This window comes from Lissotriton vulgaris, chromosome 1_1 (assembly GCF_964263255.1).
Source record: "Lissotriton vulgaris chromosome 1_1, aLisVul1.2, whole genome shotgun sequence".
NCBI lineage: Eukaryota > Metazoa > Chordata > Amphibia > Caudata > Salamandridae > Lissotriton > Lissotriton vulgaris.
Window position 1 is genome coordinate 478,183,272 of NC_141685.1, and position 26,462 is coordinate 478,209,733.

Here is a 26,462-nt window from a genome sequence, read left to right on the forward strand (position 1 = left end):
TGATGTCATCAGTGATGTCATTTGAGATGTCATCAGTGATGTCGTGAGTGATGTCACTGACCATGTCATGAGTGATGTGATATGTGACGTCATCAGCAGTGCATTGCACGCGCAAGTTATAGTGCGTCCAACTAACTATAACGTGGGAATTTCAATGGTTTTATGTGAGTAAAATTTCCACCTAACTATAACTGGTGTGAAACCTATGGTTTTTTCAGTGAATTTAATAGGTTTTTTAAATGCTAATTCCTAACTATAACTGGTGTGAAACCTATGTTTTTTTCAGTGAATATATATATATATATATATATATATATATATATATATATATATATATATATATATATATATATATATATATATATATATATATATATATATATATATATATATATATATAAAATTTCTATGGCAAAGTGAAACCCCTCATTTTGTTCCTTTTCAAGTTAAATGTATTAAGTGTTACCACTTTATTCCAATCAAGATGACTTCAGGTGTGCCATACTTTTGTCATAAGTAAGACTGTTAGCATTCTAGTTGTTCTTTAGAACACTCTGGGACATTCTGTCATTGGGCTATAGTTGGGCTACATCTGGCTGATATTTGGGCTCTTTTCTCTCTGGTGGCCATCTTGGGAGACTGCATATCAGAATTTTTTTAATGAAATATAAGAGGATTTGAGAAGTCACTCAAAATGTGCCCTAATTTTTCTTTCTTCAGCACTAATCATAATTTCTATGGCAAAATGAACCCCCTAATTTTGTTCCTTTGCAAATTAAATGTTTTAAGTGTTAACACTTTATTCCAATCAAGATGACTTCAGGTGTGCCATACTGTTGTCATAAGTAAGACTGTTAGCGCTCTAGTTGTTCTTTAGAACGCTCTGGGACATTCTGTCATTGAGCTATAGTTGGGCTACATCTGGCTGATATTTGGGCTACATTTGTTTTTTTTGTCTCTGGTGGCCATCTTTGGGCTACATTGGCCTAAATTGGGCTACATTGGGCTACATTTGGGCTCTAACATATATATAGCCCAATGTAGCCCAATATATATTTTTTCAAAGTTAATTTTCGTAAAAACCACTGGAGCACATATCTTGAGACATAGCAAAGGCACATCGGGCTACCATTCCCTACAATTTTGCCAAGTTTGGTGCAAATCCATTCAGCCGTTCGGGCTAAAAGTGAGTTTGACCGCCCTATGGAAATTAACATGGGGAAGATAGGTTTTGGGACCCCCCTTTTATCTCGGCACAGCTTGACGAATCCCCCCCAAACTTTCAGGGAAGGATCGGAGCTCCGCGAGGCAAATTTGAGGACATTTTCAGGCAGATTCGTCAACCAATGTCAAAGTTATTCACAATAGAATTTTGAGATTTTGCATTGACAAAAATCCTAACTATAACTACCTACTGGCGACCGCCAGTAGGTAATATATATATATATATGTATGTATATATATATATTCACTGAAATAACCATAGGTTTCAGCCACGTTATCGTCAGAAATTAGCATTTAAAAAACCTTTGAAATTCACTGATTCCTATCCCCACCAAAAAAAGGTTAGATTGGACTATTTCTTTGTGGAAGTACCCCATCTATCTGAGGTAAAGATGTTTATGTATCCCAACATTTCGTCCAAACATACACCTATTGTTCTATCAGTTCGACGGTGGGGGGCTCCGGTTGCACCAAGGAAATTCACTTTTGATAGAAAATTATGCTATAATGAAGAATTTATAGTTTATATGAAGAAGTGGATAGGAGAATTTCTTAAAATTAATATAAATTCGGCTCCAGTTAATATTGTTTGGGACACATTTAAGGCCTGTTTTAGGGGAGAGGTTTTAAGCTTTGGGCTAGCTCGGCAAAGAAAGTTAAAAACAGAGATGGAGAAGCTATATAGGGGACTACAATTGGCAGAGGAAGATTTAACGAGAGGGATAGCTACCCAGTACCCAGGGAGATGTGAAAGTATTAGAGGCGGAGGTGGCAAAACAAAGGGTAAAAATACTGGGTGTATGGGATAATGAAAACGCCAGGAAATACTTGGCGCATTGCAAGATCTGCCATGAGTATGGCAAAGCCATTGGAAGACCCTTGCCATTGAAATTACGTATGAAGGAGCCTAGTCGGAATATATCTGCTATGAAAGATAAAACAGGGATTCTAAAAACTGGGCCTCAAAATATATTGGCAATTTTTCACGACTTTTATTCAGAATTGTATAAAACAGAACAAACTAATGTGGAGGAACTAGGTCCGACTCCTTTAGGAACAATTGTTAAACTAGGCCCATTAGTGGCTGATTTACTGGAGGCCCCGCTATCAAAGGAGGAGGAGGTTGCTTTGGCTGTAAAAACAGTGGCAAAGGGTAAAGTAGCAGGGCCTGATCAACTACCAGGGGAGATATATAAGTTTTTTTTTGAGGCACTTAAAGATTTGATGTTAGTTACATTTAGGGCTGCCCAAGAAGGAGTACCACCGAAATCGTTGGTCGAAGCCACTATTGTTGTTTTTAGTAAGAAGGGAAAGGAGATAGATCTTCCGGGTACTTATCGCCCCATATCACTTTTAAATTGTGATGGAAAGATTTATTCCAAAATCCTCGCAAATCGTATATCAAAAGTTATTACCTCATTAGTATCTGATGATCAACATGGATTTATTCCAGGGAGAGGAACAGTAGCACATATCAATAAAGTTATTACTTTGTTTGATATAGCAGAGGTAGATAAACGCCGCTTAGGGTTGATCCTACTCGATGCTGAAAAAGCATTTGATCGTGTAGAATGGAAATACTTGTGGATGTTGATGGAGAACATGGGGTTTCCAAATAAGTTTATGACAGCATTACAAACGCTTTATGTGGCACCGAATGCTCGGATTGTGGCAATGGGTATGACTTCTGATGCAGTGCAGATAACCAGAGGAACAAGGCAGGGATGTCCCTGCTCGCCTCTCCTTTTTGCGCTGTATATAAATCCCTTTATTGGTATGTTAAATAGTAGTGAGGCAATTAAACCTTTTTATGTCCACGGTATCCCTCATACAGTGTTTGCCTTTGCAGATGATATCGCAGTGACTATAAAAGACCGGCTCTTGGAGTGGTAGAAATTGAACGTTTAGCTAAGACTTTTGGTCAACTGTCTGGCTACAAGGTAAATGCAGCAAAGACACAGTTGGTGTGTTCTCTAGCAGTGAAGGTTGATGATCCCAGAGTAGTTGTGGAAGCAACCTATTTGGGGGTCAAGATAAGATATGGAGGAGGTAGTGTCAGCTAACTGGGTTTCGCTGTATAGAAATATAGCGCAATCTTTAGAGAAGTGGGGGAGACTACATTTTACATTAATTGGTAGAACTAACATACTGAAAATGAATATACTACCAAGGGTTCTATACCTTTTTAGATCTATACCACTAGAGATATTGCCGGCCCAAATTCAACAATTACAGGCTTCGTGTGCTAAATTTATATAGACTCCTGGTAAATCACGGAGAGCTATGCGGCTAATGACGTCTACCAAAAGATAGAGGGGGACTATCGGTCCCTGACTTTCTATTGTATTATTATGTCTGCTTTTTGCAAAAAATGTATATTTTACTGATGGGAGGTGAAGAGGGAAGCAATGCAATAACATCGAGTTTAAATAATAGCAGCAAATCGGAGTCTTTTTAGGGAGATAGAGTAGAGCTACTACAAAAAACGAAGTTTAAGACGGTAGCCGCAGCTAGTAAAGTTTGGAAGAAAGTACGCAAATTAATTGGTCTAGGAAACATAACATACTATACCCCAGTAAATGCGAAAAAAACTGCTCCCGGCTATTTGCCAGGACAATGTGGCGAGGACCTGGCAGGTCAAAGGGATTAAGACGCTAGGGCATCTGTATGATCAAATTGGCAATCTTAAGCAGTTTTCTTCACTGACATGGGTCTATGGTATACCATATGGCTGAGATACCCGCCACCCCCTCTCAACACAATCCCCCAAGGATGGGAAGACGGAAACGGTTCTGAACTTGTGGAAGGCGGGAGGGAGTTACCCTCTCGGCCGTATTTATTAAAATATGAAACAAAATTAAAAACGTTAAAATAACAGTTTCATATCATGTACAATTTCATTTACACATTACGATGTTCTTGGCTGACCTTAACACATCTCTAATACAAAGGTTCTCCTAGCCGATACTAAACATCCTGCAAATGCATTACTCAAACTTTGAAATTGTACATCCTAACATACGGGCCAACGGCAAGGTCGTAACCGGTGTCAGATCCCCAATACCAGAACTCCCCCCTCACTTGTGAGGGGCGGTCGCACAGTGGACTGTACCCCTGTGCCAACTTCCAATTTCCCTTGTCTTAGCGGGGGCCCCCTGTTAGCTCGACGCCATCTTTAGTGGTCGTCCGAGGACTCGTGTGAGGTGTCTAGAAGGTAGCGTAGACCCCCCTCCCACCCCACACAACTTACCACATCTGCCGTCGCAGATGTCCTGGCCCCGGGAAATTCCCAGGAGGGGCCCTAGCCCCTCCTCCCCAGGGAGGGGCCTATGGCCGCCTTCCCTTTCGGCGTCCCCATCCTTAGAGGGGACCGCCTCCCCATTTGAGGGGCCAATGGCCGCCTCCCCCCGGGCGCTCCCATCCATAATGGGTGACGCCCTACCTCTAGGGATCTTCTAATTCCTGCTCACCGATCATGACCTTACCGCCCGACCAAAATAAATACGACAATCTAAGACTAAAGTGGAGAAAAACAATCTATACTTAATTAAATCAAGTACCATCTCTACCAGGTATCCAGCACAACTACTCTGCTGAATAAAACATGCTGAAAATGAAAAAAGGTTATCAACTTTATTCCACACCAAATTATCAACTTTATTCAAAACAACCTGCAAGAAAACAATATCATGACACTCGACTTTATTCCAACTAATCGCTGTCCTCAGGGGCTGGTGGGTGGGTCAAAAATGGCTCTTCGTTCCGTCTCGAGCTCACATGCAACGGGGAGGTGCAGCTTCAGAGCACAGGAACAAGAGGATGCTTCCTTGGCTTGTCGCTCCTTTTATCCTTCTTCGGGCGGGCGTGAACCCGCCTCCAATCCGCCTCCTGGGCGTGGCTAGCGGTGTTGGTGTCTAGGACAACCCCCTCTTGGGCGAGAAAAGGCGCGCCCCGGCTACGCCGCTTTGGGCATACCAGCCGAGACTCGCCTCCCGCCCAAAATGGCTTCCCGGGGGGATCGGGGTACTCCACCATACGTTCGGGGGGACCGAGTGGTTGCCCCTTTCCATATGGCTGAGATACCCGCCACCCCCTCTCAACACAATCCCCCAAGGATGGGAAGACGGAAACGGTTCTGAACTTGTGGAAGGCGGGAGGGAGTTACCCTCCCGGCCGTATTTATTAAAATATGGAACAAAATTAAAAACGTTAAAATAACAGTTTAATATTATGTACAATTTCATTTACACATTACGATGTTCTTGGCTGACCTTAACACATCTCTAATACAAAGGTTCTCCTAGCCGATACTAAACATCCTGCAAATGCATTACTCAAACTTTGAAATTGTACATCCTAACATACGGGCCAACGGCAAGGTCGTAACCGGTGTCAGATCCCCAATACCAGAACTCCCCCCTCACTTGTGAGGGGCGGTCGCACAGTGGACTGTACCCCTGTGCCAACTTCCAATTTCCCTTGTCTTAGCGGGGGCCCCCTGTTAGCTCGACGCCATCTTTAGTGGTCGTCCGATGACTCGTGTGAGGTGTCTAGAAGGTAGCGTAGACCCCCCTCCCACCCCACACAACTTACCACATCTGCCGTCGCAGATGTCCTGGCCCCGGGAAATTCCCAGGAGGGGCCCTAGCCCCTCCTCCCCAGGGAGGGGCCTATGGCCGCCTTCCCTTTCGGCGTCCCCATCCTTAGAGGGGACCGCCTCCCCGTTTGAGGGGCCAATGGCCGCCTCCCCCCGGGTGCTCCCATCCATAATGGGTGACGCCCTACCTCTAGGGATCTTCTAATTCCTGCTCACCGATCATGACCTTACCGCCACAGGCCGGATAGTTGACCGGCTATCCGGACCCCCCACAAAACTCCTACTTAAAGGTCATGGCTGCAAACTCTTTAACCATGCTACGAAGTCTCCTATGAGTAAAGAATTCCCCACCCGGGACAAATGGACCCCATCCTCCAGATACATATGGTCCCCCTGATACATCCATGCGGAATAGAATGCAATGTACTCGTACGGAACAATCTACCAAGCTTGTTATTCACCTTCTTCACTGAATGGTTTAAAGCAGCCACAAAAATAGCCCCCCGCCACACCTTTCGTGGAATCATATGGGACCATGCAATCGTGCACCCTGGTACCCTTCTCGCCAACCAACTCACTGTGGATAGTATCGATTCAAGAAGTACTCGTCTACCAGTGGTAACCAAATCATTGCCCCCAAGATGCACTATGATTACAGCTGGCGGTGACCTTGTCCGCCCTAACAGACCCTCCATAAAACATTGAAACTGGTCAATACAGAGCCCGCCCCTTCCGTAGAAGGTCACCCTGTACCCGTATTCCCCAGCCATGTGAATCATGTCACCTGCTTTGAATACGTCCGCGGCACGCCTCACGTATGAGTGGCCCACGACCCACACCACTTTTTCCTCAGCCGGTAGTCTTTGACCGCTGGTCCCCAGGTATCGGGTCGACTGCACAGTCCGCCCCGCCTCGTAAGCTCGCGACACTGTTAACCAAACAAAAACAAGAAGCGTGAGTGCAAGACATAGGCTTCACAACATGTGCAACCGCACATACCTTTTATAACAATTCGAGGACCAACGCCCCAACCGTTTCACTTTTTCCGCACTCAGACCCCTGGCTGTAGCCTCTGTAGCAGCCCCTATCCGGAAAGAGTGGGTTCCAAAATCGCACGGGTTCAAGCCCGCAGCTGCGATTGCCATTGTTAGCACCCGCTGGAACTGAAACCTAGTCAGTGGGGTAGCATCGGCGTGCCTCAGCAAGCTTCCCCCCCATGATGCCGCCCTCTGCGCCAAATACTCCTCAACGCATGCTACCGGGCACATGGGAGATCCCGGAATCCGCTGAACCACTACACTGTCCCCGATCGCTTTCTGATCGGTATTTGACCTGGCAAATGAGACAACCATTGTCTCCCCCTTAATTTGAATGTGCTCACGGCACAGACCTCCCCCCGTATCCTGCTTGTTCCTCGCTACTAGCTCGCTTACCCGCATAGCCCCATGGAATGCTAATGCAAAAGCGGCCCGGAATAGCACTGTCTCTGATTGAGATGAACATGTCGCAGGGAGTACGGACAGTAACAAGGCCAACCTTTCAAGACCTATCGGGTGTCTCTCATCCACTCTGCAACCCTCACAGCGTTGCCAGCCACGCAGCGCCTTCTGCACCAAGAAAGACGCCGTAGGATCCTGTATGCCATGGGCCCGTGCCATGAAAGAATTGGCGGCCCGGTGCCTATTGGCCGTAGCCACTGACTTGCCTGCCTGATGTAAAGATAGCAAAAAATTCCCCCCCAAAGCTCCCCCCTAGCTGAACCCAAAAAGGACAAATAAGAACGAACGCCCCTTCATAAGCCTTCCTTGTCCTGGGTGCTAGACTCTCTCCCACGAGGTCTTGTAGTCCGGGGCACCGAGAGACCAGAGGGCTTCGGGAAATGGTGCCGCCACCGGGTCCGCTGAGGGCAGAAAACCCCAGAAGGCCTGCATACGGGAACGAGAAAGCGCATCAGATGCCTGATTTAACACCCCTGGCACATGTCTTGCCCTAAAGTGGACGTTTAGTCTCATACACAGCAAGACAATTTCCTTCAACAGTCTCAAAATCCATTTACAGCGTGCTGCCTGACTATTGATACACTCAACCACGGTCATATTATCCGACCAGAACACCACAGATTGATCACGAAACCCCTCAGGCCATGTTGTTAAGGCCACCAAAATAGGGAATAATTCGAGAAACCCAATGTTACTTGTGAGCCCACTCTCATGCCACCATGACGGCCATGTTCGTGCTGACCAGTGATTACAAAAAATGGCGCCAAAGCCCACACTCCCCGCCGAGTCTGTCCACAACCCCAGCTCCTCGGAGGAAACCGCTGGTTTGTTCCACACCACACGACCGTTGAAATCCGCCAGGAATGCTAACCATATGCGCATGTCCTGGCGGACCTCTGCCGAGAGTCTTGTGCGGTGATGCCCTTCCTTCAGGCCAACCATGGCTTGAGCAATAGAGCGGGAAAAAGGGCGAGCCATTGGTATCACTCTAAGGGCAAAATTCAACTGACCCACAGTCTGCTGCAACTGATGCAAATTCACCTTCGTCTCGCTAATACATTTTTCAAGCGAGGCCTTAAATTTTATTACATTCTCCCCGGGCAACCGGAAGCACCCCTCTTCGGAATCGAGCTCTATTCCAAGAAACTCAAGCAAAGTAGACGGCCCCACTGTCTTACCTGGTGCCAATGGCACGCCAAAGTGTCTCATGAGATCACAAAATTCAATCAAAGCCTGTGCACATTCCGTGTCCCCGGCTGCCCCCAGGAACAGAAAATCGTCAAGATAATGCATCACATGTGTAAACCCCGTTATTCTTGTGAACGCCCATTGCAGAAAACTACTGAATTTCTCAAAATACGCACAAGAAATGGAGCAACCCATTGGCATACACTTATCCATGTAATAGCGTCCCTGAAACGTAAAACCAAGGAGACGCTGATCGTCTGGGTGTACCGGGAGCAACCGGAACGCTGACTCGATGTCTGATTTGGCCATCAGCGCTCCGGGCCCCAGGCGATTCAACATGGCGACGGCCTCATCAAAAGATGCGTACCGCACCGAACAAACTCCCGGGTCAATCGCATCGTTCACCGAAAGACCCCTCGGAGCTGACAAATTATGTATCAACCTGAATTCCCCTGGGTCCTTTTTGGGGACCACTCCCAGAGGTGAACAAACAAAATTAGCAACAGGCGGCATGTCATATGGGCCGGCGACCCGACCTCGGGCCACCTCCTTCCCAACCTTTGCTTGTACCACCGCCGTATTCTGCAGAACCGACAGTTGGTTCTGACATTGCGCATTGTCCCTGAAAATCCCCCGCCGGGATGTGGAAACCATATGAAAAACCATCTCGCAACACCCCAGCGGAGGTATGATCCGGATATTCGTTCAACCAAGGAATCATTGCCATGATATCAATCGGGGTAGGAAGAGGCGCCCCTCGGACTATGTCAGACCTGTTTGGCGCCCCCTCTACTTCCCGGATCACCATTTTTGGCTCTGCACATGGTCTCGGGATGTGAGGACTGCCCACACCCAGCACATTCATGCCTAAACCTGCAAGATCCCTGCGGCCTAGTACATTTGCCTCTGTTAAAATTCCAGCAGACCCCTTTTTTTCCTGAGTTGCCATTACTCCTTGTGTGCTGATCACTGCTTGATCCCGCCCGAAAGGGCGCCCCAGATGAATGGCGGGATGACTCGACCATATTCCCCCCTAAAGATGGCGACTTCGCCGTGCCTGACTTCTCCAATCTCTGCCAGGAAATGGAGTCGAAACAATCCCACGTCAGGGATGAGTCGTGCTCCTTGGACTTACGAAATATGCTATCGTAATAAAGCCATTGATTGCCACCATATGTTCCATAAAATTCCATGATACGAGTCTGATACACGGCCAATCCCACCAACAATTCGGGCCTACGTTCCCCCATAATTGCAATGAACATTCCAAACGCTCTGCCCCAATTGTCAATCGATTCCTCAACTCTGAAAGCGGCCATCTTGGCGCGCCATACACTAGGGTGCAGAAACTCCTTTTGATTTTTAACATGTTCAATCTTATAATGATCGGTCAACAAGGAAAACATGTTCACGTATTTATCAGCCCATATCCTTTCTTTTACCTCAACCGGGATATGCTGAACAACTTTTTCCCTCCTTGAAGGTATCGATCCCTCCCCCGCAATCGGTAGCGGCTGCTTACCTGAACCGGCCACTGTGACCGTAGTTCCTGCCGAACCAACGCCCGATACTTGTTGTTCCACGGGAGCCTGCGGGGAAACAAAAGGAGACGGTGCCTTCGCAGCATCTTTTGATTGCCGCAACTGCTTCATTATTGCCCTGGCTTCCTCCGCCGTGGCCCCCTCATTCTCTTTGCCTAACCATGCCGCCAACTGGGCAGCCAGCTCAGGAGGCATATCCTCCCTGTTCACTGGAGTGACTACCACAGGGATCGGTTGGCCCACATCTGGGACCGGAGTCGGGGCCTCGATCGGGGTGACCGGGGGAGAGGGAGGTGCTTCGGGAACCGGGGCTTCCCCCCCCGATGCTCCCTTCTTGGCCCTTCTACCCCTCCCGCTCGGGACCACTCCCGGCAATGCTGGGCCGATGACTCTCTTAGGCCCCCCCACACCATTCATTACCGCCATCTGCTTCTTCATATCCGCCATGTCTTTCATCAGCATACGCAGCATCTGATCAGTCCCGATCCTCTTTCCGACCTTCTTGCTAGGCATCGTCCACGTATACTCCTCAAAAGATCCTAGGCAGAAAACTCCGAACTCACTGAAAGAAGAAACACACGGTTAATTCTCAAAAATGGCTCTTCGTTCCGTCTCGAGCTCACGTGCAACGGGGAGGTGCAGCTTCAGAGCACAGGAACAAGAGGATGCTTCCTTGGCTTGTCGCTCCTTTTATCCTTCTTCGGGCGGGCGTGAACCCGCCTCCAATCCGCCTCCTGGGCGTGGCTAGCGGTGTTGGTGTCTAGGACAACCCCCTCTTGGGCGGGAAAAGGCGCGCCCCGGCTACGCCGCTTTGGGCATACCAGCCGAGACTCGCCTCCCGCCCAAAATGGCTTCCCGGGGGGATCGGGGTACTCCACCATACGTTCGGGGGGACCGAGTGGTCGCCCCTTTCCATAAACACAGTTCTTCAAGTTTTTGCAAATTAGGGATTATTTAGTTAAAAAGCATATTAAATTAATATCGAACCCTTTGATGGAGGCTCCAAAGGCTCATAGTAGAATTGGTGGATTATATAAAATCCTGAATTCAAGAAAGAAGGACGATCTTGAAAAACACATGCTATATTGGGTGGAAATTCTTGGGGAGAACGAAATAAATATAGCAATAGAGGAAGCAATTGGAAGAGCAAGGGAAGCACTTATGTCAGCAAATTTGCAAGTACAATACTATAAAACTGTCTTTAGGTTATATTATACACCGGCACGAATGAAAAAATGGGGTATTAAGTATGATGGCAAATGTTTTCAATGTGCTTCACCCGATGCGGATATAGATCATATTTTTTATACTTGCGACAAATTGCTTCCCTTTATACAAGCTATGGAAAGTTTCTTATCAGATGTATTAGAGACACCTGTTCGGATAACCATTGCATTGATGTTGCTAGGGATGGGTGAAGAGGTTTCCAAGGGGGGCAGTTTATACAAGTTCAGATACTTTTTGTTTGTAGCAATGACTGTAGCTCGTTTATGTATAGCTGGTGACTGGCTTTGCCAGGAACCTCCAAGATTGGAGGTGTGGAGGGCTACGTTATATAGAATTGCAAGTTTGGAATTTAGTTTATATTCATTGAAGGGGGCAAGAAAACGCAAATTGGGTCTTATGATCTGGGAACAATTTTTGACCTATTTGAATAATTAATGATGATTTTTTATTTTTTTTGCAATACAAAGATTGATGTACATGGACTAAAAACTGTAGTAATGTACTATGCCAGCTACACCATTGTTAAATTAATGTTAAAAAGATCTACAGTTATGTGTTTTCAGGGTTATTTTTTTGATCGGGAAGTTTCGTGATAGGACCCAGTGCGATAGGCGGATTAAATAATGTATGATTACTGTGTAAAAACCATATAAGGAAAGTATGTATTGCCAAATGTCTACCATGTCTTGGAAGTGTGGAACTAAAACAAATAAAAAAAAATAATAAAAAAAAATGAAATTCACTGAAAAAAACATAGGTTTCAGGCACAGCAGTGTCCCGGGGGTGGGTACCCCGGGACACTGCAGGAGCTGGCCCTTGGGGGTGGCAGTTCCCAGGCCCATCACACGCTGCAGGAGGGGGGCTGCATGGCCCCCCTCCCAACATTGGCAAAGCCCCCGGGAGGTGGTGGTGTCCGGGGCTGGGGGGGTCCCTTGGGCCCCCATCCACAATATAAAAAATTGCCCCCGGGACATGGCCCACCTGGGGGCTAATTAACAAAAAAGTGCGGGAGCCTGCATTTTTTTAATTTTTGCAGCCGGATCCACGGATCCTCTGTGCATTTTGCTGATTTACTTTTTAAAAAAACGCTGTTTTGGGCCCTGGGGGCCCTTATGGGACCCCTGAGCAGGCCTAGGGGGTCAGGGTGTTTCTCCCCTGCACCCTTTTCTTGTTTGTGCACCAGTTTCCCTGTTTTCTCGTGCCTCGGTTACCGAGTTCAACAGTGCAGCCTCTCTGATAACATCACAGAGACGGTGGCACCTCTCACGACAGGGCCGTCCTTAGTAACATGGATCAACAAAGTGCCTTTCAGAATTCGGGAGGGCACTCATCTTGAAGTCTACCATCCGGTCTGTAATTCAGCCTCTCCGAAGTGTCCCTCATTTGCTTATTATTTGCCTGACGCATTTCGATGCAGGGCGCATCTCATCAGAGTCTTGCTACACACTTCCAACAGGATAGGCTCTCTTTTATTTCACTTATAGCCACGCATATGATTATGCTGCATGCTGGGAAACATAGTTCCTCTTTGAGCCGACCATATTCCCTCAGTGGGTGCCTGTCAAAGATGACTTTAAAAGCTTCTTGTTCTCCTTGGTAGGATTCAGGGCATCTCAGAGAGTATTGTCCCGACTTCAAAATGCGGTATTCGCCGCAGACAAGTTAGACGACGCAGCCTCTCTGATCACAAAACAGGGACGGTGCCACCTCCCATGACAGGGTTGCCGTTAGTAACATGGATCAACAAAGTGCCTTTCACCATTCGGGAGGGCACTCATCTTGATGTCTATCATTCGGTCTGTAATTCAGCCTCTCCGAAGTGTCCCTCATTTGCATATTATTTGCCTGACGCATTTCGATGCAGGGCGCTTCTCATCAGAGGCTTGCTATACACTTCCAACAGGATAGGCTCTCTTTTATTTCACTTATAGCCACGCATATGATTAGGCTTCATGCTGGGAAACATAATTCCCAGGATTTTATTTGACTCTTTGAACTCAGTACGCATTGGAACCTACTATAGGTGTTTAATGACAGCTCAATGTGACTACACATCACAGCATGCTATATAAGGCAATTAAGTACGTAAAAATGTAAATTGATACTTGTATAGCGCACTACTCACCCGCAAGGGTCTCAAGGTGCTTGTACGAATACCGCTGTGGAACCCATCCTGGCTTTCCCTGTGAGGTGTCCACTCCTGGGCACCACCAAGGTGGAGGCCAGGCATCCTTAGCGTTGTGGGGGCCGTTGTGGAGATTAAGCAAGCTATTGCCCAGAGTTGCAGAGTGGGACTCCATGATTGGAATAGGCACCGAGGCGAGAATTATCAGGTCCATGGAATTTTTGAGCCCAAGACCCGTCGAGGCGGGGAATTGGACCCTGGTCCCGGGCTAGAACTCTGCATCAGGGTCTGCCACTCTAACTATTGAGCCACACTTCTCCACGTTGAACCCATGGGGGGTTTCAACTAATCAGCATGCAGTATAAAGAGCACTCCAATGCGAACAGGAGAAATGCCTCCGATGAAGTGGTACTTTGGCCACAGAAATGCATCAGGCAATACAACAAACTTGGATGGCCAGGGAGGGCTGAACCGTGATGCCAGTTGAGTGCATCTTGAGAAGCTTTGGGCTTTGTTGGACAAATTTATGACACAGGTGCAGTCCCGTGCAGGATGCACCATCACAAAGGAATGAGAGGCTGAGGGAGAGGAACCTTCCTGCTCCGGTTTCCAGCACAGTGCGTCTTGATGAAAAAAGCCTGCTCCCATCACATTCAGATCCTACTAAGGATTTTAATTGACTGGCCGAACTCTGTACGTATTGGAACCTACTATAGATGTTCAATGAAATCTCAATGTGACTACACATCCCAGCATGCTATATGAAGCAATTAAATACATAGTTGAACCCATGAGGGATTTCAACTAATCAGCATGCAGTATAAAGAGCACTCCAATGTGTACATAAGAAATGCCTCATATGAAGTGGTACGTTGGCCACAGAAACACGTCAGGCAATACAACAAACTTGATCGCTGGGGCGGGCTGAACCGTGATGCTGGATGGCAGACGCACTTTTGAGTGCATCTTGAGAAGCTTCAGCCTTTGTTGGACAATATATATATATATATATTTTCCAGCGCCACGGGTCTGTCTGGCATATGGCGGAATGGAGGATGAGTTGCAAAAGGACACCCATGATTTTTAGCATATTTTATCGCAAATGACTGCACCCGGCTCACTGGAGCATGATTATGCAGGACTTCTGTTCCCACAATGCAACTTGAATGTATACTCACCTGTGTGTGATTGTAAGTTAAATAAAAGGAGGGTTATTAACATAAGCCTGATGGAAGCAGTCTTTTCGATAGCAGACACACCTCTGACGAAGGGCGCATGCCTGAAACGCGTTAGGTCTCTGCTGACGCTGAGTGACCTGGCCTCTTCCTTGACCTGATGTAAGCCGGATGGAGAGTGAGCCCCGAGCTGTGAGCACAGTGTGATTTTGGATGTAGAACGGCCTGCTCGGCCGGGGGGCGCACCGCCGCGGACCCATGCGGTCCCAGCTGCTGATGTTTTTCCAGCGCCACGGGTCTGTCTGGCATATGGCGGAATGGAGGATGAGTTGCAAAAGGACACCCATGATTTTTAGCATATTTTATCGCAAATGACTGCACCCGGCTCACTGGAGCATGATTATGCAGGACTTCCGTTCCCACAATGCAACTTGAATGTATACTCACCTGTGTGTGATTGTAAGTTAAATAAAAGGAGGGTTATTAACGTAAGCCTGATGGAAGCAGTCTTTTCGATAGCAGACACACCTCTGACGAAGGGCGCATGCCTGAAACGCGTTTGGTCTCTGCTGACGCTGAGTGACCTGGCCTCTTCCTTGACCTGATGTAAGCCGGATGGAGAGTGAGCCCCGAGCTGTAAGCACAGTGTGATTTTGGATATATATATAGTCCAGATCTTTTATTCACGGACTCACAGTGACCAGACGCGTTTTGGCAGTCGCTTTTTTTGATGGCAAATCGGCGCGCCGGAAACAGCCTTCATTTTTTGTAATTCATATCTGATATTTCAAAAACATGCATGAAAGAGGACATTTCATTTCCAAAGCATGCGCCATCTTAGAACTTGCAAATACATAGTTCCCTCGCTTTATAGCACATATGCACCATGATCCCTTTTTTGATGAACACTGTGGATACAATTTATATATATAACCCACAAATTAGTTCATCAATCACAAGTTCAAAAAAACATACATTAATCTATGTATGCATTTGAGATCGTAATTGCACATCCACAACTGGCACATGAAAAAAAACCTTGGTTTTAGATTCGCCTTGTATCACAGTAAACCAATCTATAATGTATGTCAATGCTTCCCACATTTCACAGTTTCGAATTTAAGCCTTGGATGGGCGCTCATTTATATTCCAATTGCATTTAAGTTCTTTAAATATATTCAAGCACTCTTTTCCATATCAAAAACCCAAATCATCAATTTTGCTAACAAACGCTGATTCAAAGAATGACCATATTAGACAGTTAAACCAGAAGCATGATTTCATTTATAGCATCCTATTTTACCATATCACTATCTCAATTCATTTAAAAACTGCAGATAATCTCAATTATTTCCCTAAATGAACTGCCAATTCTTCATTTGTATTTAATGCTTGTGGGGCTTTGGTTTGGAGATCGATTTTATATTGAGACTCAAGCTCATCACCCTGTCACCTCCTCTTGGATGCAAAGGAACATGATCCAATGCAAAGAATGTCAAGAGATCCCTATTGCTGTATATATACATATATATGTACACAAGTAAGATAATTTTGGGATCAATAGGTTGATCAACATAACATGATGACTTTAGAAATATTAAGACATGATAAATATTCTGCTCTACAGTGGACAAATAGAGATGTGATTACAACATCCTGTATTCATCCAGCTAAAAAATGGTTTTATTAGATAACATTATTTAAATAGCAGTTTTTATACTGCAAGATGTTCTAATAATGTAACTGCACGTTTATATTAAGTGCTATATTTGTCAATATATATCATTGCATTCAGGCAGAAATAATAAATCATACAGCAGGTACTTGCCGGAGTCTGTTGTTACTGTTTAGGACCACATGACCCAAATGATCACCTGTGAGGGGGCGTGCACTGTGTTAAGCACAAAATAAAAAGTGAAAAAGCATTCAGATAGCTGAATGTGATCAAGGGCTCTTGAAGCCCAAAACGCGTCTTGCTGGCCGTGGTGTAAGAACAAGAATACAACTTTACCTTGCCTGAAAAGCTGTGGTCGGTCTGAGTTCCTGGTTCCTGCTTTGCCGCACGAGGGAAGAGGTTGGAATTGCTGGAGCATATATATAGATATATATATTCACTGAAAAAACCATAGGTTTTACACACGTTATAGTTAGGAAGTAGCATTTGAAAAACCTATGAAATTCACTGAAAAAACCATAGGTTTGACACCAGTTATAGTTAGCTGGAAATTTTACTGACATAAAACCAATGAAATTCCACGTTATAGTTAGTTGGACTCACTATAACTTGCGCGTGTAATGCACTGCAGCGGCATGTTAAACAAAGGCACCCTGAGCATTATGCAAAAGCATCGACAAGAGCCCTGGCCACGCTATTACCATCAGAGGTGGCCAGCACATCTTCTGGTGGAGGACCTGTATCTCCATCGAGTGCTGAGATGGACTTGAGACCATATCTTGCGAAGGTACATATGAAATGCAACCAGTGTGCAGAAATTCTTTTGTATGGAGAGCAGAGCCTTGTTCTTATTAAACTCAAAATTGAAAGTCATAAATGCCCCAAGAAAAAATAAATTTCTTCACTTCATTTTCATAGTATTACATACTGAAAAATGTAGTACAAACTTTAAGAAATCGAAAGCATCATAACACTTGTTTCCAAAAAAAAAAAAAAAAAAAGTTCTTTTCAGAACTAACTATTTCTACCAAAACATGCTCCAAGAGCATCTTATGACATGTTTTTTTGCCGCTTCATTGTAGTGCGCGACCGGGTGCGTGCACCCTCCTATCGTGTACAGGACCTGACACTTGCATGTGAAGTCATGTGACTTCAAAACAACACTTCTAATTGGTTCTTGGTAGTTTCTATTCTGTAATTTACACGCAGCACTCCACCCACTTCCATCACTTTCTTTTCTACTCTCAAGAGAGAACAACGTCGAACATCTTCCCGAAGACTTCGCTACAATGGCTACTGTTCCGCATTTATCTTCCGAATCTGAAGGAAATGAGCGACCACCTTTGACAAGTAAAACGGAGGCCACGCTATTACCATCAGAAGTAATCAGCACATCTTCCGGAGGACGACCTGTATCTCCATCGAGTGCTGAAATGGACTTCAGACCATATCTTGCGAACGTGCACATGAAATGCACGAACTGTGGAGAACTTCTTGTATACGGAGAGCAAAGCTTTACTCTAATTAAACACACAATTGAGAGTCATAAATGCTCCAAGAAAAGTTACATTTCTTCACTTTATTTGGATAGTATGACATACTGAACAATGTCGTAGCAACTTTAAGAAATCAAAAGCATCATAACACTTGTTTCCAAAAAAAAAAAAAAAAAAAAAAGTTCTTTTCAGAACTAACTCTTTCTACCAAAACGTGCTCCAAGAGCATATTATGAGATGTTTTTTCGCCGCTTTCTTATAGTGCGCGACCGGGTGCTGAAATGGACTTGAAACCATGTCTGGCGAACGTGCACATAAAATGCAACAACTGTGGAGAACTTCTTGTATACGGAGAGCAAAGCTTTACTCTAATTAAACACAAAATTGAGAGTCATAAATGCTCCAAGAAAAGTTAAATTTCTTCACTTTATTTGGATAGTATAACATACTGAAAAATGTCGTAGCAACTTTAAGAAATCAAAAGCATCATAACACTTGTTTCCAAAAAAAAAAAAAAAAAAGTTCTTTTCAGAACTAACTCTTTCTACCAAAACGTGCTCCAAGAGCATATTATGAGATGTTTTTTCGCCGCTTTCTTATAGTGCGCGACCGGGTGCGCGCACCCACCTATCGCGTACAGGCGTCGAGACACGCATGTGCAGTCATGTGACTTTAAAACAACACTTCCAATTGGTTCTTACTAGTTTCTATTCTGCAATTTACACGCAACACTCCATCAATCACATAGCAGAGTACTAAATAGCACTATATACACTCCGTCCCTTAATTATAAGAGACTTATTGCTATGTAAAAGCAACTTTTGTTTTCACGCGATAATGTGAAATGCTGAGCCTATTACATATTTTTATTTCACATATATGTTACTATTCTCCTTCGAGTACTAACACCGTAGAAAATACCACCAATAGCGGTGATATTTTTTACACCGAGAACGGGCGATTTCTATCGCTTACAGCCCTTACAATTATAAAGTTTTATTTCCTAAGTCTCTGATCTCCAACTGTGCAACGTAGCTCCCCTGTGTGTCGTAATAAGGTCCATAAACAAAAACTACAGGGCCAGCATTATAAACATACACAGAACCACAAAACGACAAGAGCCACCATGTTGATATATATCCTTAATATAATAAACCTCTGAGAATAAATACATATTTCCGTGGCACCCCATAACACAAATGTGGCGTCCTCTGACTCTGCTCCATTACCAAACACCGTAACTCCCCGCCCCCCTCACTTTTCACTAAACTCCGCACTCCACCCCACCCGAACCCCCTATTACAAACCCCCAACCTACCCTCCCTGCCCAAACCCACCATGAACCTCAAACCGCCCCTAGAAAACTTATAAGACACAGGATTACTAAAACTCAAAGAATACGCAACAGGCAGATAATGTAAATAGTACATAAAGGCTCATATTTTTTCCAAAATACTATTTAAAAACATTTTCTATTTTTTATAAATCTATCATGCATCTGACCCTCTAGAACTGCTTTCAAAACGTGAACTATAAACCTCTACTTTTCATTTTCAAACCATACACTTTCATCTGACCCTCAAGAACTGCTTTCAAAACATGAACTATAAACCTCTACTTTTCATTTTCAAACCATACACTTTCAATTACATTATTTTTTTTCCACAATTCATGTAATGTTACACACCTTTTCTAAAATACACCAGTCCCTATCATTTATAAGGATTTATTTTCAGTCTTCATCAGTGACACTTTCTTCACATATAATAGAAATCACTATAACTTTTTAAACGACAATGCTAACGCGGTAAAAATAACCCTTCATTTGCTTTCCTTTAAGAATGCACACTATGTACCCCAAGCATGCGTTTCTTAATCTTTGTATTTGGCAGCGAATACCGACCTTGAATCGGAAGACATGAACAAGACCGCCATTGTCACATTTAAAACTGAACGTTGAATCTGCTCACACACATATCTTTCACTAAGCTAACATTCACAGAAAACAGCATTGATGTAAAAAAAAATTGACCTTGCTTTACAACTCCCTCAAATCACTCCCTTATTTTTTAACGCATCCTCCAGTTAAAAAAAAAGCTACTTTTTTGATAACTACTAAGCAATATATAAGTGACTAGACTCCTAGAAAATGTATCAAGTCATTCTGCTCCTCTCCACTGCATAGCCGGCGACCTAATTCTGTGGAGTTGCTATACAACCGGCAGTGCTGCGCCGTTTCCTGTACCATCTTGGGAAATTCAAAATGGATGTCCCTCCTGCCTTCGCAAACGAACCGGACTACTTAGAACTATTTCGACAGAGAATGCTTCTGTACTACGGCACCTTACCACTCTCAACTTTGAATACTTCATATCGATTATCATTTCGATATTCGTATTTCACCTGTGTGCAGCCTGTATTTCATTGCCTGAGCTGTGATTTCACGTGGGCCCTGGATTTATGTCTCTGCAATTTGGTACCTCCTGAACCGAATTACAATCACCTCATGAAACCGTTACTTGATCATGAACAGCTTTGTTACAATGGAGGGTTTATGGCCTTTGCAGCGATACAAGGAGTTCTGGGTCATTGGAATATATTCGCAGCGGCGCAAGATTTCCTAACAGAGAGCTACATCGAAAACCCACCGAGCTGCCCTATGATGGTAAAAGACGCCCCGATAATGACAGATCATGAATGCTCCTTCCATCTTCTCAATTGGATGGCTGACATGTTTTCAGATGATAACAATGATTTCATGTTAGAGGCACTTGCTGCATACTTTGCCTACACAATGGACGGTTAACTCTTTCCTAACAGCGAGCTACATCGAAAACCCACCGAGCTGCCCTCTATTGGTAAAAGAGGCTCCGAATATAACAGATCATCAGTACTGCTTTACTCTTTTCCATTGGATAGCTGACATACTTTCAAATGATAAAACTGATTTCCTGTTACAAGCAGAAGCTACCTATTTTGCCTAAACAATGCTTCAATAACTCTCAAACAAGCCATTGACGTCCTCATTTCCTTTTGGTTTTCTATATTCTTCACGTTCTTTTCCATATTTTCTTTTGAAGAACAGACCTATTTGCTTTACTAACAGTGGACATTATGATTTCGTGTTGTTTGACAGCTGATTCATAAAGTAATGATGTATAACCACTTGCATTTTCATATATCGTTCCTAAACTGAAAGGCCAGAAACCTTCTTCCATTTATTAAAATATAATATACTTCCTTATAAGAGTGTACAATGTTTTTTTCCAACTATATTCATTTTTCTTCAACTATAGCGTTTGTATTCCATGTACTACTGACAATACCAATTACTGTGTTTTTTGCAATTTCTGTACTCATATTACATAATGATTTGCCTTTAAAACAGTACATTTCTAAATAAACATTTCAAATATTCACGGTTTCTCTTTTAATCCATAATCTCAACTGAAATGATTTCATATTGAAAAACTATTCATGGGTTCCACATAACCTTAACTGTAGTCACTGAGGACCTTATTTATGAAGACCTTCCGCCGCCGGTGCCTCATTTTTTAAAATGGGAAACAGTAACGCACCGGTGGCGCAAGGCCTTCATAAATAAAGTCCTGAATGTTTTCTTTTCTCGACCTCACTTACTGATACTAGAACCTGCAAGCCAATTACGGCCCGTGAACTCTTTCTTAGTAGGTCGCGCACCATAAAGATAGTTATACCACTGTTAACATTTTTTTTTTACTGTTACTAAGCACCGACACAGTTCCGCTTCACTCAGAGTTAATCACTGCTCCCACGCTTCTACAGGCCAGACACTATGTCGTATTTCTCTCCTTATCACCCTTTCATCTCCACAATAACAAACAGTTGTCCGCCAGCCACCAGAGAACAGACTCAGATGCAGAGGCACCAAAGAGTGAACCCATCACCAACTGCCATCTCCGCTGTTTCCATGGTTACACCTCATTCTGCATCTTGCTGAACGCACAGGTCAAAAGTTCATGTCTTAACGTTCTACAACAAACTAAGAACACTATTTTCCCTCCAGAAACACCTACCAATACACAGCTCTGTTACATATCTTGTTTTTTCACACCCAATAGTACTTTTCGTTTAACATAAACATTAACCTGTTCAATCTCCACTTGTTACAATCAACCAATCATTTTTATTTTTTAAACCACACCCAGCCTCTTCCTTTTTCTTTATTTAGAATTTCAACTTCTAACTACCATTCCACTTCCAGAACCGATCGGAGGACGACTACAAATCCCTTGAAAATGAAGGTCTGGCTAATAGGACACAGTTATATTCACTGGAGTGAAAAATATGCAGTAAGCAGACGAATTTGCAACCTCAGCTTACCAAATGTACACATAACATGGATTTCCAAAAGAGGATTGAAATGTCACCAATTGATTCCATTGGTGAAAACCTTTATGCATCTCCCAGAACCAGACCTTATAATTGTGCACTGTGGTGGGAACGATCTAGGCACAATCACTGGGGTAGGTCTGGAAATGCTTCTAAAAGACACCTTTCGACAATTTATGATACTTTTTCCTCGATCTGCCTTGGTATATTCCAATATATGCCAAAGACAGAAATGGAATTGGTCCAATCAACATTGTGCACAATTTGAGAAAGCAAGGAGACATGTAAATAAATCTGTTTCTGCATTTCTCAGAGATTATAGCATGGGTTCTATTTACCACAACAACTTGCGATACCACATACAAGACGTCTATAGGAGAGACAGTGTTCATTTCACGAATGAGGGAAACAGAATCTTCCTCTGCAACATCAGGCTCTGCATCGGTACTTACTTATAAATACAGAAAACACTCAATTAACACAAAGGCTCTTTTCAGAGCCACCTTATATCTAAGCACTCAAACTTCTGATTTATCTCCATTTTCACACTCTTGTAAATAGGTGTGCGCGACCGGATGCGCGCACCCCGTATTTTTATTCGGGAAAAAATTATATCTTTTCGTGTTTAAGGGCATTACTGCACACCCCGAGATAAGCTACGCAGCAAAACAATCTCTAACTTCTCCCCTTTCCATGTTTCAACGCTTTGAAATGAACAATATATTTACTCGCAGTGACAAAATGGCGGACAAAACTTCCTGATTTCCTTCGAATCGAACGTTAACAGACGTCACGCAGCCAAAAAAAATTCCGCTCACGCGCAGCCGCTTGGGTGCGCGCACGTGTGCGCGCCTATAGATATATAATTGGCTTTAACTTTAATTTTCTCAACAACTACTGAACGGGATTACACCATTCCAAAAAAAGCGTAATCTCCGAACAAGGCAAATTTCTTATAAATCCATTCAGCCGTTCGACCTGTAGCCGAGTCTAAAGGTCCTATGGAAAATAACATGGAGAAAACACGTTTTGGGACCCCCCTTATATCTCAGCCCCCACTTGACCAATCCCCCCCAAACTTTCAGGGAAGGAGCGCAGTGGACCTAGCCATCTTCTTTGAGAAATTCGCAAAGACTCATCCACCAGGGCCAAAGTTATTCCAAATAGAATGTTGAGGATTTCCTATGGAAAACAATCCTAACTATAACTACCTACTGGCGACCGCCAGTAGGTAATATATATATATATATATATATATATATATATATATATATATATATATATATATATATATATATATATATATATATATATATATATATATATATATATATATATATATATATATATATATATATATATATTGTAAACACCAGTCCTGGTTCATCTCAAGGCTGTCTTTAGTGGGCGGTCTGAGTTTAGGTTACCGGGTAACCCGCAAATCCAAAACTCCTCTCTCCCATCCAAAGAAATTGCTTCTAAAAGAGCCAATTTAATGACAATCCCAATGCATTTCAGCTTTACTCCTTGCTCACGGTAATAAGAATTGCAAAATCATGACTCCATTTTTAAATACATGTATAAAAAATGAAAAGGGACTTTACCACCACCATGTGATTTTGATAGTGAAAATGTATTGCCATCTTAACATGATCAAATCCAAAGCTTTTCAATCAGCATAATATTAGCAGCTTCAAAGATGGTTCTGTTAGGTTAAAATTTATTAAGCGCACAACTCACCCTGGGGCATCTCGGCGCTGACTAGCAATTATATCTGGAGGTGAGAGGAGTGTCTATTTACTGAAGAGAAAGGCTTTCAGCTGTTTCCTGAAGGAGCCATAATTTGAATTAGCACGAGTTGGTTCCAGTATCTGGGAGCTAGATAGGAAAACGCTCGAGCACCCATCCGGGTCAGGCTAATTCTGCGGACTCTTAGTAGTTCATGAGTAGAGGATCTCAGCCTTATACTGGGGCAGTATTTAGTTATTTTATTTTGCAGATACCGAGGGCTTTTTTTCTGAGAGCGTTATGAGTGAGGCAACAGATTTTGAAAAAGGATCTTTTTTTAACTGTGAGCCAGTGCAATTCTCTAAGTAATGGGGCAGAGTGAAAACCCGGCGGACAATTGAGAATCATTCACGCGGCTGTGTTCTGAACAGTTTGTAATTTTGACAAGAGGGTTGATCCCACCTCTACCAGCAAGGCATTGCCATAGTCTAAACGGCTCGTCACCATCGCATGAACCAAGGTTCTGCAGTGTGCGGTGGGAATGAAAGGAAATATTTTCAGAAGAAGCCAAAGACTGTAAAAACAGGTGCCAGTAGTAGTGGTAATGTGATCTTTCATAGACAGGGAACAGTCAATTTTTATTGACCAGACAGCCGGTGCTTTTCCCATAAGCATGATCTCAGTCTTGCCTGGATTAAGTGGAGATAGTTCATCCTCATCCAGTCTGAGATCAGCTTCATGCCATTAGAAAAGCAAGTTTTTTCTAGTTCTAGACAGTTCCTGATAGTTATGTGTTATGTAAAAAAACGTATAGAGCGCTCTTACACTCAACGGTTTCTTGGCGCTAGTCGGCAGAGAGGAGACTGAAACGATGAGTGGGTAGATGGGCAGCGGGGAAAAGAAAAAAAAAAAAAGAAAACCTAATTGTGACTCTTGCGAAACAAGTGAGTCTTCAGGAGAGACCTGAACTGAGTGTAGGAAGAAGTGAGCCTAAACTCCAGCAGGAGCATGTTCCAGAAGGAAGGAGCAAGGAACGAAAATCGAAGCCCACCATGCTTCTTGCGTTTGAAGGTGGGAGTTTTAAGCAGAGCAAGATGGGATGATCGGAGGTGGCAGGAAGGGACATAGTGGCAAAGGGAGGAAAAAATAAAGGCGAGGCCAAGGCCGGCCAGAGCCTTAAAGATAATACAGTCCAGTTTAAAATTGCAGCGCTCAGCCACAGGGAGCCAGTGTAGGGACTTTAGTAGGGGGCGGACGTGTTGATGCCTGGGCTGGCGGAAAATCAATTGTGCGGCCTGGTTCTGAACCAGCTGCAATCGATTCAGCTGGTAGGCAGGGATGCCCACATACAGCGAGTTGGCATTGTCCACTCTAGACATGACCAAGGCCAAAAGAGCCAAGGTGAACGAGAGATCTTCCGAATTTGTCGCAGATGGAAAAAGCTGGAAGACACCACGGAGGTAATCTGGGGCTTCATTGATAGATCATTAGATATGGTCACTCTAAGGCTTTTGGCGGGCAAGGGGGGGAGACCAGGTCAGAGGGCCAAAAATTGGAGTTCCACGGATTAGAGAGGCCCCCGATAAGCACCAGCTCTGTCTTATCGGGGTTAAGTTTTAGGTGATTAGCCCCCATCCAATCACTAATGTGACGCAGAGTGGACTGAAAAGTACCAATTGTTTGGTCCGAGGAGTCAACATGAGTGAACATGAGCTGCGTGTCGTTCGCGTATGAGATGATTTCAAAAACTGTTCCACTATCTGGGCTAACAGGGCCATATATATATATATATATATAAAAAAGGGTAGGGCTTAAGCAAGAGCCCTGTGGCAACCCTGCTCAGCTTATCTGAGGAGAAAGGGCCTAGGGTGACCATCTGAGTTCTCTCTAAGAGAAAATGTTGTAACCATTTCAAGGCAGTTCCTTTGATACCATATTCCGATAGTCTCTCCGCTAGCTTGGAGTGAGAGATGGAATCAAAAGCTGCAGAGAGATCTAAAAGGATGAGTATAGCGGAACCGCCTGAATCAATGGTCTGTCTTAGAGAGTCGGTTACTGCTAACACGGTGGTTTCAGTACTGAAACCCGGGAGAAAGCCCGACTGTGAGGGGTCCAGGATCTCATTCTGTTCTAAGTAGCAGCTCAATTGTTTGTTTATAACTTTCTTCAGCATTTTCCCTAGTAGTGGTAGGAGAGAGATGGGACGGTAATTACTCAGGGTTGCTGGGTCCGACATAGGTTTTTTAAGAATAGGGCGGACCACTGCTTCTTTCCAGGGAGATTGAATATGCCCGTGGAGATGGAACAATTAAAGATGTCACAAATTACTGCTGCACAACTCTTAGCAAAGAGGGCCATAATTTGGGGGGGGGGCAGGGATCATTGGGAGAACCTGACTTTTCCAAGGCTAGGTCTTTCTGTACCTCCTCGATTGTAACTCAATTAAAATTATGCAGCAAGCAATTTGGTCTCCTCCGTTTATCTTTTAGTTCTTTCAGCCTATTGAAGATTGAGGGAGCTATCTGGGGAAAACTGTCATAAATAGTGGAGATGTTGTCCTGAAAGAAAGTGGCTATAGAGTCGCATAACTCCTGAGATTCATTAGGAACCTGACTA